Source organism: Carcharhinus amblyrhynchos, chromosome 26 (assembly GCF_965287045.1).
Source record: "Carcharhinus amblyrhynchos chromosome 26, sCarAmb.v2.hapA, whole genome shotgun sequence".
In the NCBI taxonomy this organism is placed as follows: Eukaryota; Metazoa; Chordata; class Chondrichthyes; order Carcharhiniformes; family Carcharhinidae; genus Carcharhinus; species Carcharhinus amblyrhynchos.
Genome location: NC_137349.1, coordinates 26,099,636 through 26,112,262, shown reverse-complemented (window position 1 = coordinate 26,112,262; position 12,627 = coordinate 26,099,636).

The window sequence follows — 12,627 nt, the reverse complement described above, 5'->3', positions numbered from 1 at the left end:
TGATACAAGTGTACATGCTTACCCAAATAAATCCACAAGGAGCTAGGGACTGCTACAGTTAAATAAATTAAACAGGCAGACAGCAAAGTGCTACTACTTCCTGAGAGTATCAACCCAGTTTAACATTAGCTGAGTCTGAATTGACCAGATACGTTTTGAGAGGGAAAATATGGGGTTCCTGAAGATTTCATCTTAAGTGCACAACCCCATGCTCCTGGCTGCCCGTCTTGTCCATCCTTCTGGCATGCTGCCTTCCCATTGAAACAGCTTATCTGACTGGATGATTCTTGACTCAGTCTATTTATCTTCTCCATCTCAATATGTTTATAACCAATGAGTCAAAATGTTCAAAGAAAATCAGAACGTGAAATGTGTTTTTGATATCCCCATGATTTTCTCCTGGCTGCCTGCAGCAATGTTTTTTGGGGATTAGTCTTCCAACTCCAGGAAGTTACAGGTTAATCCTAGTGGGTAGGCAACCATGCAAATCTGCCTCTCTGAAGGTGAAGTGTTTAAAGTGATACGCAGGCCTGCTTAATGCTCCTGTTTGGATGGCTTGGGGAGGGAAGGTCAGAGGAGTGAGATAGTCTTGATAGAAACTCAGATAGTAAATATTTACAAGATAAAGATGCTAAGTTTGACAATTTTCTCATTTGTCTGGTATCAGCTGGAGGCTTGAATAGTGATGTCGGGAGATTTCTATTGCCTACTTTTGCTACCCTTGGATTTGGGAGTGATGCCAATGAAATCAGTTAATTTACCTTCGAGCAGGGAACAAACCTGGCACGTTCTATGTTTATATGGCTCAGCATTAGCCACATGAGACATATATCTTCAGAAGCACTGTGAGATGTCTTTCTTTCCATTTGATCCCGAAACTTTTGTCAGTTGGAATCCTGACAGTAGGGGCCAGTTTTGCAACAAGTAAAGCAAGCTTACAAAGCTCAGCCCTGCTGAATGTTGTCAGTAATTCCTGCTAACTCCCTAAGCCTGTTACAAAGCAGTGCTCCCCCATCCTCTGCAAACAATTAGGAGTGATGTCTGTGGCACATGTGTGGAATCCCAATTGTGTTTGTTTTTCCTAAGACCATGCTAATTTACTGCCATGATCTGTTCACGTGAAACCAAGAGGTGAAAAACTGTCATTCCGTGTGGTCATTAATAACAGCTGTGTGGGCAACAGTAGCGCTGCGGACTAAAGAGTTTTCTATAATGGTTTATCCCTGCTAACTACTCGAGCACAGGACGTCTGCTCTAACTGTTCCTCAACTTTGTACTATTGATCAGTATATTGAGCACGATCTTTGGATATCATCCTCCTATCTGACATTCTAGCTTGCTAGCTTCCTTTCTCCCACCCTCCCTTTACTCACTTATATTTGAACTATCTGACTTTTTATATAATGCACATTTTCTGATCATTCAGGTAAAGTGCTACTATGTGAAGCGTGTTCTCTACTATCACCATCAAAAGGGTGCATTTCTAGCGACAACATGCATTCATAGCGTAGGACCACAACAGTGAGACATTTCTCACAGCTGGAATATAGATGCTAACTGTCTTAGAAGAATAAGAGGAAGGGATTGAAGCAATTATTGAGCGTATTTAATGGTATGCTATATTGGAGAGTTGTAATGAAAGTTAAATATCTTATTTGGCATCCTCTCATTTTATGGGTTCTGGAATGGCTGCTAGGTCTAATGTGTGTTCTGCAGACTGTGCCACATGGGGTAATTGGTGCTTGAAGGACTGGGTGGATGGAGTGTTTGGAAGTTTGTGTGGTCTCCCCATGCCTTGACTTTGCTTCTACATGTTCTGACAAACTCTCTCGGCATGTTTGTGCCTTCCTGAGTGAGTCATCTCCATTTCAGTTGGTCACAAGTCTCTTGTGAGTCAGAGGGCTTGTCTGAACTTTCTGGGGATGCTTTGAGGTTATCCCTAAAGTGTTTCTACCATCCTCCTGGGGGCCTTCTGCTGTCAGTGAGTTCAGCGTAGAGCAGTTCCTTCAGGATTCTGGTATCGGGCATGTACTTTACGTCCCACCCAGCAGAGCTGATTTTGATTGAATTAGCTCATTACTGGATAATTTGGCTTGTGAGAAGATGATGCTTTTTGATTGCCTTTCTTGCCACCAGATTTAGAATACTTCATAAAGACACCACCTCTTCACTGCTTTGGGGTACCTGCTGTAGGTGGGCCAAGTCTACAAAGCATAAAGGAGCACAAGGAATGACTGATTATCCATGACCTTTACTTTGGGTTAGAGGTCCTGGTTCTCAAAAACCTTTTTTCTTTGGTCAGTTGAAGGCTGAGCTGGCACATTGGAGATGATAATGAATTTTGTCATTTATACCCATCTTCATCAGCAAGTGGCTTCCAAGATACAGAAAATGGTCCATGCTTTCCAGACAAAGGTACCTGGTGTCTGCTGGGAGCTGGTTATTTTTCTGGATCCAAAAGCAGAAAAAGGAGATGGGAAGAACAATAAGGAAGGTATCTGGGTGGAGAGATTAACTTAAGATTTCACAGTGCAAAACTCAAAGACGGTGGTAATAAACTTGAAACAACTGCTCTCAATTGTATTTCGCAATTTGATATAATGAGAGGAAATGTTTGACATCCAGAGAATGCTGACCATGGAGTGTTGTATGCAATTCTGGGCACCCGACTATAGATTGGATATCAGATCCATGTTGCAAAATGTCACTTGAACCATAGCAGGAATGAAAAGTTAGAATTACTAAAGAAACGTTGACAAATTTGCTCGTTTCGCAGGAATGGAATAAGTGAAGAGAGTGCATTCCAAATGATGTGATTCTGTAAGAAACTAAAGGTTATTTCTATTGTTTTTAATCAGTAGCAATTGCTATGAGATGTGGGTTTTAGAGAGGCTTTTAAAGACGGATTGTTTCAAAGTCTCCAAAAGATGGGGTAAATATTTCTTAAATAGAGGTGGAAATTGTATGTTGTAAGCATAAGCAAGCTGGCCCTGCGGCCATCTAATCTACTTTATAATGACTGTCAAAAGATCGATCTTATCCTCAAGACATTTCGAAGTATTTCACAGTTAATGAATTACTTTTGTTCTAATATAGGCAAACACAACAGTCAATTTGTGCTCAGTGAATTCCCACAAACAGTAATGAGAGAAACAATCGGACAATGTGTTTTGATAGTGTTGGTTGGGGGATAAATATTTGTCTGGATAACTTCCCTATGCTTCATATTGTGTAATGGAATCTTAAATCCAACTGAGAAATGGACAGTTAATGTCATACAAATCATGGCATCTTGAATAATTAACATTGTATTGCACCCTCTCATTCTTCATTTAACCCTATCAATAAATACCTTCATTCTTTTCTCCCTCTTGTGTTTATCTAGATTCCCTTTAAATGGGTTTATATTAAATTTCTTTGGTTACTATAGCGGTAGTCAATTCAGCATTCTTATCACTTTGTGTAAAGAAGTTCCTCCTACATCTTGTATAAATGCACCTAGTTCTGGTGTCCTCTGCAAATGGAGAAACCTTCTCCATAACCATGCCATCAAACCAACTCTTAATTTTAACAACTGGGTCACTCCTCAATCTTCTCTTTTCCAGAACAAAGATCCCCAGTCTGTTCAATCGTTCTGGTAAGTGTAACTTTATAGTCTGGTATAATTGAAATACTTTTTTTTAGACCTTCTCCAGTCTGTCATTTTTCTTATTATAATACAGAGACCAGAACTGTTCACAGGACTCCCAAGTCCTGCAAACCAAGGTTCTATACATGTTTAACATGTTTGCTGATTTTCACTTTTCCCTTTGAGAAATGAACCTAGTACTTTATTTATAATAATTTTCACCACTGCATCACTACTTTTGATGATACGTGTAACTCCAGCTTACTGATGTCTATCCTATCTTTATTTTTAAGTTCATTTATTATTGTCACAAATAGGCTTACATTAACACTGCAATGAAGTTACTGTGAAAATGTCCTAGACCCCACACTCTGGCATCTGTTTGGGTACACTGAGGGAGAATATAGCATGGTCAATGCACTTAACTAGCATGTCTTTTGGGCTGTGGGAAGAAACCAGAGCACCTGGAGGAAACCCACACAGACATGGGGAGAACGTGCGGACTTCACACAGTGACTCAAGCTGAGAATCGAACCCGAGCCCCTGATGCTGAGGTAGCTGTGCTAACCACTGTGCCACCATGCTGCCATTTTCCAGTGAGTAAGGGGTGACCATATTCTTCCTACCAAAATGTATGACTTAATCTTAACAAAACTTATATTTTCAGTTGCATTTTATTACTTTTAATAGTCTTCCTGAATTATGTATTCGTAGTCTCTAGAAGTGGATATTGAACCCACAACCTCTTGATTAAAAGAATAAGGCACAACTACTGAGTAGCAGCTTACCACCTTCCTCAGATTTGTGTGACATGCTGTTAATTCTAGAGATGCAGCTGTCGGTCATGTGTCCGACAACTTGCCATGAATCTGTACTGAAATTAGATTTTTAAAATTAATTTACAGGATGTGGGCATCGCTGGCATGACCAGCATTTATTGGCCATTCCTAATTGCCCTTCTGAAGATGGTAGTGAGCTGCCTTCTTGAACTACTGCAGACCCTGTGGTGTAGGTACACCCACTGTGCTATTAGGGAGAGTGTTCCAGGATTTTGTCCAGTGAAGGAACAGTGATATACTTCCAAGTCAGGATGGTGAGTGACTTGGAGGGGAACCTCCAGGTGCTGGTGTCTGCTGTCCTTGTTCTTCTAGATGGGTAGTGGTCATGGATTTGGAGGTTGCTGTTGAAGGGGCCTTGGTGAGTTCCTGCAGCGCATATTGTAGATGGTTCACACTGCTGCTAGTACGTGTTGGTGGATGGTGTGAGCGTTTGTGGAACGGATACATATCAAATGGGCTGCTTTGTCCTAGATGGTGTCAAACTATCTTCTATCTGGGACTGTGCAAGTGTTCTGACTCTCAAAGGCTGCACTTATGTAGTATGTAGAATCATTGAATTGTACAACACAGAAGGAGCCTGTTTGGCCCACTATTAAACCGTAGTTCGTTTTATATTTAAGTTACACTTGTAACTTGCACAGAGATGAATCAATGTGATGGAGATGGAATTTTTCACATTCTGCACTCAGGATGAAATAACTGATGATGTAGATGATTTTGTAGTATGTGTAAGTGTAGTGTTTTGTATGTGGAGCCTATTAAGCAGTAAGCTGTGTGAAATCCCAGCGTAACAAGCAGCTCCAGTTAAGCAAAATGATCAGATTGCAGCAGTGGGGATCAAACTGCAATCGAGTGATATTGCAGAAAAGCAATCATCTCCTGAGGGACTTACAAACAAACAATTAAACCTGTTGGAGGGTTAATGTACAAAAGCCATGCAGAATTACACTGCTTCCCACTGACCCGCAACTATCAGCAGCCCTGAAAATAATTGATCTTGCCTCCAGGAGAACAAGATCAAATATAGGGCCAGACTGGAATCTCCCACACGAAACCCCCTACTACCAGGCCTCTGGTCATGTGACTTGCTGAAAACTAGCTCATTGCATCTGATGGAGAACTGTATGCAATTCACTATTAAAATTGCTGTTTGTCCTCTGGGGTCTGGAGAATTTGGTTTGCATTAAGCATATACCATTGTACAGCTGAGATTGAGAGCTTAGGTCAGAGTGTTCAATTACATTTTGGCAGATACACTCATGGTTATATGTATTAGAGATGCACAGCCTTGTGTGTATATATGTACATATATTATAGAAGCTTTCTGGCAGATATGAACAAAACAACACTGTACTCAGACCAGCTTTGGAACTGCATCTTCCACAACCTTTCTGCTCCCTCAGTGTCTCAGGCTACACACAATAAACAGAATGTGGGAGCGAATGGAAACTTCAAATATTCTTATTAGACTTTAACAGTCTTATTAGACTTTAACAGGCCACCTTTGACATTGGTGGGTGCAGTTGTAGATAGTCAAAGGTCTCAGAATCACAGAATTGTTACAGCATAAAAGGAGGCCATTTAGCTCATTGTGTCTGTGCTGGCTCTCCAAAGAACAACTCACCCAACGCCGCTCCCCTCAACTTCACCCTGTAGCTCTACAACTTCAGACGATAATCTAATTCCTTCTTGAATGACTTGATTTAACCTGCCTCTGCCACACTCGTAGGCAGTGCAATCCAGATCCTAACCACTCATTGTGTGAACTTCTCTCAATTGCCTTAAACCTGTTCCCTCTGTTCTCAATCCTTTCACCAATGTGAACAGTTTTTCCATCCTGCTCCCTCATGATTTTGAATACCACTATCAAATTTCCTCGTCCTCAAGAAAAGCAGTCCCAATGTTTCTAATCTATCTGCAGAACTGAAGTTCTTCATCCCTGGAACCATTCTTGTGAATCTTCTCTGCAATATTTCTAATGCCTTCACATCTTTCCTAATGTGTGGTGCCCAGAACTGAACACAATACTCCAGTGGAGGCTGAACATGTGTTCTTTAGGAGCTAAACATAAACTCCTTGCTTTAATTGTACTCCATGCTTCTATTAATAAAGACTCGGATGCTGTATACTTTATTAACCACTCTTGTTAACCTGGCCTCCCATCTTCAGTGACTTGTGTGCATATACACCCAAGTCCCTCTGCTCTTGTAACAAGAACAGAAAATGCTGGAAAATCTCGACAGGTCTGACAGTATCTGTGGAGAGAGAATAGGGCCAACGTTTCAAGTCTGGATGATCCTTTGTCAGAACTTAAGACTATAGCATATCATAGAATCCCTACAGGGCAAAATGAGTCTGTGCCAATCACAATCCCCATTACCCCATTTATTTTCCCTGCTAACCTCTGACACTAAACTGCAATTTAGCATAGCCAATCAACCTACTCCACACGTCTTTGGACTACGGGAGAAAACCAGAGCACCCGGAGGAAACCCACACAGACATGGGGAGAACTTGCAAAGTCCACACAGACAGTGACCCGAGGCTGGAATTGAACCCAGGTCCCTGGTGTTGTGAGACAGCAATGCTAATCATGGGATGATATTTATACTGTTAGGGCGAGAAGTGAAGTTGGGAAACCTTTGGCCCTGCAACTTCCTGAGAATTTTGTGTCCTTTGTTTTACACTGGGCGAAATTTTATTGGCGCATCTGCCCGAGGTTCGTACAATCCTGCCCAAGGCCATCGGAGAATTGGGGTGGCCGTGCTGGCCACGGTCTCTGTGTTCTTCCTAGCACTTTGCACTTCTCTGCATTAAATTTCATGTCATTTGCTCACTCCACTAACTCCTTTTGAAGTTCTACACTATCCTCACAGGTCACAGTACAAAGTTTTGTATCGTTCACAAATTTTGAAATTGTGCTTTGTACACCAGGGTCTGGGTCATTAATATTTGTGATGTGGATATCTTTAAGACTTGAACAGCAGGTTAGGTGTAAAGATTCGCATTCTAATCAGTAATCTGTAAACTGTCTGTGCTTTATATGCTCTGTCTGAGGCCAGAACTCTCCATTCACCTGACGAAGGGGCTAACCCGAAAGCTAGTGGATTTACTATCAAATAAATCGGTTGGACTGAAACCTGGTGTTGTCAGACTTTTTACTGTCATTAATATTTGTCAGGGAGAGGAGGGACAAGTCTGTTATTTCTACCCAATATTCTACTTGTAAAATTCAACATTTTGGAAATGACACATTTGAAGAAAATCATTTATGGGTGGACGGTATAATGGGAGGAAAACAGCATTCCCCACTTGAATCAAGTGTCATATTGTGGTTTGATCGAGAATTGGGCACTTCAAATTTCAGTATCAGATTGTGAGGTCTGAGATTGACCCTCTGAGCTTGTGGGACTCTGAATAACAGCTGTCATGTTCAGCTGAAAAATGCAACTGCGCAGTTCTCTGGAATTGTTACTTCTCAGTACATGTGTGGATTTGAAGAGAGCAAATTACAAGAGGTAACATCTGACTATATTTTCCCCTTTGCTTCCTAGTTCAGGTCAGATGTTGTAATTAAGAATGGCAAACTGCATGAACAAACTTTTGTAAACATTCTGACATTGTTTGTGTGTCGGGTTTCCTTTGCCACCCAGATCTGTGAGACCTCTCGTATCCTCTTGTCAGTCATTGATTTGATTATGTTCCTGCACTCTGATAGCTGTTCATTGCAGTGTGATCTGTGGTCGATCCTATTAGAGCTGCTCACGCTCTGGCCTTATTTTGTTTCTGTTTGCACAATTTCCTTAAATGCCACTGCATTATTTTGGATTTTTTTTTTCTGGTTTGCTTTTCTTTGGTTTAAATATCTTCTTTGGCTCAGGTTTTGTTTCCCAATCCTCTGTTTCTAAACTTTATTCCTGTAAATGCTCATTTGCTCCCTCAACTGCTGTCTCTACGTGTCGCAATGCGTCCAGGGAAGCCACAGACTGAGTGCCTGCTTTCAGCCCCAGGGCCAGGCATTTCTCCTGTGGTGAAGTGGATTAGACACAGTAAAAAGTCTGACAACACCAGGTTTTAGTCCAACCGATCAGTTGGACTAAAACCTGGTGTTGTCAGACTTTTCACTGTGTTTACCCCAGTCCAACGCCGGCACATCCACATCATGAAGTGGATTAGACCTGGCTTTTCCATAGTGGCTGGTTATGCAGTAGCATTGGCAGAAATCTGACACTAGGTTGTCCCATAAATGACATAGGGCATTGTGTGGGGCAGAGGACAATTCACGAAGGATAAGGAATGAAGCAAATTGGGAAACAGAAGCCTGTCCAAAATAAAAACTTGGATTTGTCATAGATTCATAGAATCCCTACGTTTGCAGGAGGAAGACATTTGGCCTGTAATGTCCACATTAACTACCATCCCACCCAGGCCCTATCCCTGTAACCCCATGTACTTACCCTGCTAATCCCTCTGACACTAAGGAGCAATTTATAATGGCCAATCAATCTAACCCCCACATCTTTGGATTGTGGGAGGAAACTGGAGCATTTGGAGAAACTCACGCAGACACGGGGAGACACGACAGGCAGTCATCTGAGGCCGGAATTGAAGCTGGGTCCTTGGCGCCATGAGGTGGCAGTGTTAATCATTCAACAGCTTTCACTAAAGAACTAGAGCACTTTACAGCCAAAGCAGTACTTTAGAGGTGTATTCGCTGCTGTAATGAAGGCATTGCAGCTGCAAATTTGTACATTAAAGCTCAACAAACAGCCATGAGGTAAAGACTAGATAATGTTTCTTTGTGAACTTGAATAAAGGATCATTATTGGAAAGCACATTCAAGGACTACTCCCTTATTATTCTTAGAAGTAGTACTCTCAGATCTTTTACATCCACCTGAAAGGGCAGAAGGGGTATCAGTTTAGCATCTCATCCAAAGCACAGCAGCTCCAGGTAATGCAGCACTCCCTCAGTACTGTGCTGAAGTGTCAGCCTGCATTTTTGTGCTCAAGTCTGATGTGGTGGGCCTCAAATCCTCAACCTTCTGCCTTAGCGCTACCAACTGAACAACCAGTGACACGTCGCCTCAATAACTCAAATAAAAGCAAAACACTGCAGATGCTGGGAGTCTGAAATAAAAGCAGAAAATGCTGCAAAAGCTCAACAAATCTGGCAGCATCTGTGAGGAGAGAAACAGAGTTAAACCTTCTGAGTCCATATCACTGTTCTATGTTTTGGAAGATAGTTATATGCATTCAGAATGTTCCTTTCTCCACTGATGCTGCCAGATCTGCTCAGTTTACCCAGCATTTTTCTGTTTTTAATCTCAATAACTCACACTAATGATCTTTCAGAACTTCAGTGTTTCAATCTACACGTCGGTGAATGTCCTTGTAAAAAGCATCAGGTTTATGTCACATATTTCAGGCGCTCTGTAATTAATCTGAATTTTCTGGCTGGAATTTTACCACCTCACCTGCCCCAGAATCAGGGTGGGTAAGGCTCGCAGAACGGCAATCTCCATTGGCCTCGGGCTGCATTTTATGAGCCTCGAACGGACAATGAGGTAAAATGCCAGCATTTATGATCAGGAGTGTGGCTGTGCTGCCCAATATCTAACTTTTTGGATGGCATAAATTCCTATGATCAGAACTAGACATTGCGATTTTCAAACATGCTCTCAACTTTCAAAGCAAAAACATTTTATTAAGAATCTGGATGCAAGTTGTATTTTAGACTGTGAATGAACACACAAAGCCACTATCATAAACCAAACTTCAGCATGCGATTTCGCTTTGCACTCCTTAGTCAGAATAAAAAGATAAGTGCCTGTTCCTTTCCTGATATGTAGACTTTGGCATCGTTTGTACTTTAGAAAATTTTTCAATGGCAAAACGCTGACCTCGTCTGCCTAAGCGCCAGACAGCCATTTAAAATCTGACTAATTGCCCAAACATTACCTTTTCAGATGGATCTTAATGTAGGGGGAGATTGGACTCCTGACTCACAAGTTATGTTTAATTTGGCAATGGAGTGTTAATGCATGTTGGCAGAGTGAGTCATTCACATTACTCATGGTGTCACAGTGGTTAGCACTGCTGCCTCTCAGCTCCAGGGACCTGATTTCGATTCCCAGCTTGGGTCACTCTGTGTGGAGTTTGCATATTCTCCCCGTGTCTGAGTGGGTTTCCTCCCACAGTCCAAAGATGTGCGGATTAGGTGCATTGGACTTGCTTAATTGCCCCTTACTGTCCTGGGATGCATAGGTTAGAGGGATTACTAGGGTAAATATGTGGGGTTATGGGAATAAGGCCCAGATGGGATTGTTGGCGCTGACTTGATGGGCCAAATGACCTTCTCCTGCACTGTAGGATTTTTAAGAATCTATGCACTTTCAGAAGAAGTAGCATTAAATAAGTTAGAAAATAGAAGATCTGGATGTTCTGGAATGTGGATTTCTAAAGGTAGAAATTCTAGCTTGTGCTTCAGTTGCTAGATTGCCAGTTAACTAGCTTGGGAGGACCCTGGGTCAGACTCTTAAATTGTTTAAGATCAGATCTAGGAGGTATTCTTTTCCCAGAGAATAATGGAACACTGAACCATGGACACTTCCTTTGAAAAAGATTCTGATTCTGACTTGAGGCAGATATTGTATCTAACAGAAAGTAGGTGTTTCAGGAAATTCAGGCCCGGGTCATCTCCTCGGTTAGTTTCAACCAGCTGGATGGGGTGATGAAAAATGTCCCAGATATTTTCCCTCCAAATTGGCCTACATCTTTAATCTGTTTTTTTTCACCTCTCCCAGCAGACCAAATTATTTTGGTTGCGGTGGAGGATGTATATATTATCTGACATTAATCTTGAAGTTCCAGAACGCTCCTCCCACTGTCAAATTGGATCATAAGTGAGCTGGTTGTATAAAAGTTCTGTATGGTGGTGACTTTAACCTCAATGTGTTTTCTCTGAGCTGATGTGTGTAGGCTATGCCCCAGTATATGGCATAATTTGGGCACTTCCTCCAAGAATTGAAAGCTGACCACCTAACTATTCCAGTGACCTTATAGCTCGCCTCCCTCAATCTACCCTTGTAAAGTTAAGGACATCCAAAGCTCTGCTGCCCATCTCTAAGTCCATTCATCAACAGCCAGTGCTCACTGGCCTACAGTAGCTCCCAATAAAACAAGACTGCAGTTTTAATATTCTCATTCTTGTTATTATCATACTCCAGTATATCTTTGATTTGATTTATTATTGTCACATGTATTGGCATACAGTGAAAATAATTGTTTCTTGTGCACTATACAGACAGAGCAGACCATTCATGGAGAAGGAAATGAGAGAGTGCAGATTGTAGTGTTACCGTTATGACTAGGGTGTAGAGAAAGATCAACTTAATGTGAGAGAGGTCCATTCAGAAGTTTGACAGCAGCAGAAAGAAGCTGTTATTGAATTGGTTGTTTTTTTTTCTGATGGAAGAAGGTGGAAGAGAGAATGTCCAGCCTGTGTGGAGTCCTTAATTGTGCTGGCTGGCAGTAGGAAGTCAATGGATGGGACACTGGTTTGCGTGATGAATTGGGCTACATTCACGACATTTTGTAGTTTCTTGCGGTCTTGGGCAGAGCAGGAGCCATCCCAAGCTGTGATACAACCAGAAAGAATTCTTTCTATGGTGCATTGGTAAAAGTTGGTGAGAGTTGTAGCTGACATGACAAACTTCCTTAGTCTTCTGAGAAAGTAGAGGCGTTTGTGTCAGCGTGGGGGGAGGGGGGGACCAAGACAAGTTGTTGGTGATCTGGACACAAAACTTGAAGCTCTTGACCCTTTCTACTTGGTCCCGGTTAATGTAGACATGGTTCCTGAAGTCAATGACAATCATGAATGGGAATCATAAATTTTCAGACAATGCTTTCGATATTTTGGCCACAAACACTCTACTAATATGGCCACTGCCAATCATGTGACACTTGACATTTTGGGTTTCAGAAAGCCCTGAGCCTCAAACGAATACCTAATTAACTATAGGCATCCACAGCCAGCCAGGAAATTCACACATCTTTCTTTAAGGATGGACTGACCACAAAAGAACTGCAGCATTCCAGCTGACTCATCTTTTTGTTTTACCGTGGACAAAAGAAACATCAATGTTTATTAGATGCAAGT